Genomic DNA, 1,991 nt, shown 5'->3' on the forward strand with positions numbered 1-1,991 from the left:
AAATTGTTGTGTTTTATCACTTTCACACCTAACTTGGTATTGCCACTGTTAATACGAAGTTTTCCCAAGGCTACTATATGTATGCCGTAATATTCTGTGCAAAAGGTTAGTTTTTGTACATGAGTTTGTTGATAAATTGCCAACAACGTCATTCAGAAGCATTGTTGGATGAGACAATTATTATTTATGCTAAATAAAATAAGTATCTGGACCAATTATTAAAAAGCGATACTCCCTGATTATGGGTAGTTACCATAATAAAATTGTAGCAACTCTCACTTTGACAATATGGCATAAGTGTCAAAAAAATTGCGTCGCTTCGAATATTTAAGTTAATATTGTTGCGTATTTAATAAATATTTTCCGAATATAAATAATGTATTGCATTGTGAAAAATTGCAGAAGTGTTTGGACACCAAATTCTGGCATAGAATTTCACAGGCAAGTGTATATTTACGTTATTTACAATATTCCTCAATACTCCTGCATTTACCTCTTTAGAATCATTTCAATGGCAAAAATTGTAAAATTTTGCATCATTTTAGAAAGCAGTCATGTTAAATTTGTTATTTTCCTAATACTTTATCATTTTTCAACAAGTTTTCAATAAACAAAATTAACAAGTAAGGTAACCATGATGACGAGTTTTTATGGATAGTGAAGAGAATATATTGTAATAACAATATTATGATGAAATTTAGAACACCATTTTCAAGATTTTTACTAGTAATGAAACAACACTCGACATCGGTATTGCACTCACATGTAGTTATAAGATTGTTCGTTGTTACATTGAAATTTATACTTTTTTAACTTACCTCATATTTTTTGTTTTAGGTATTTCAGCTTTCCAAAAAGTAAAATAAAAAGAAATATATATGCCCATCAAGGGTAAAATTACTGAGGATTACGACCCAGAAAAAAATACCTTTTGAAAAATAAACTATGTAAAGTTAGCTGAAATTTGTGCAAGGCGTTTATTATAAACAGTTTTTCTTTGATGATTTTGGCTTCAAGCAACGCGTCTAAAAAGAAGATCTGAGTAGCTTACAATTTGGTAAACAGCATCTGATGCCAAACACAACTTTCCTCTATTTACAAAGGATGTTAATGCTATATATCGGTTCATATCCAGGCTTTGTAGCCAAGAGTTATTTAAAACTATCATTTTATACCAATTAAAATTGTATGTACTTACCTATAAAGTATGGCCAGTAATATTATAATATAATTAATACTGTTAAAAATATATGTCGTTATTGTTTATAGAACATGATTTTTAGTTTTTTCTATAAAGAAAAATCCTGAATATACAAACCAGTGTGGTCACCCACAGAAAGAGAAAAAAAACAACACTGACGTCATTCAAGGTTATATTTTCTTGTGACAAGTCAATGGTCATAGTGCAATCTCCAGTGTATTAGATATAAGCTTCTTGCATAAAACCGATATATTGCATGCGTTGATCTTCCGAGTGTTGGTCATAGATGGCGCTATTTTACAGATGAAAGTCGAATTCTAGTTATTTCCAATATCCCCTTCTACCCTATACCTAAATCTACGCAATAATTCAATCTTTTTCATTAAAAGCGTATACGTTCCTCGTCTCAAAAGCCAACGCATAACGTATTATACTTTATTCACACCCGAAGGTCTTCCCTATGTTTTAGTATCAATAAATTCATATTTAGCGCAATCCAAAATAATCCTTCCATCATTTAAATAACGGGAACCGAAAATTGGAATAACTTAAATAGTTTAGAAATTTTACGAAAACCAAATTCTACGGAGAAAAATTGTATATTGCGCTGTGCAAATACGTATGACACGTAATAAAAAAGCCACACCATAAAATGTTTCCATTCATACATTTTTACTTACTCGCCTGAATAATGTTAACTTTCGATAACTGTAACAAAGTTCAAAACTGTAGAAATAAGACGATAATTTTCAACAAATTAAAATATCTTTTTCTTTCTTCAATTACAAGA

Source organism: Colias croceus, chromosome 2 (genome assembly GCF_905220415.1).
Source record: "Colias croceus chromosome 2, ilColCroc2.1".
Lineage (NCBI taxonomy): Eukaryota > Metazoa > Arthropoda > Insecta > Lepidoptera > Pieridae > Colias > Colias croceus.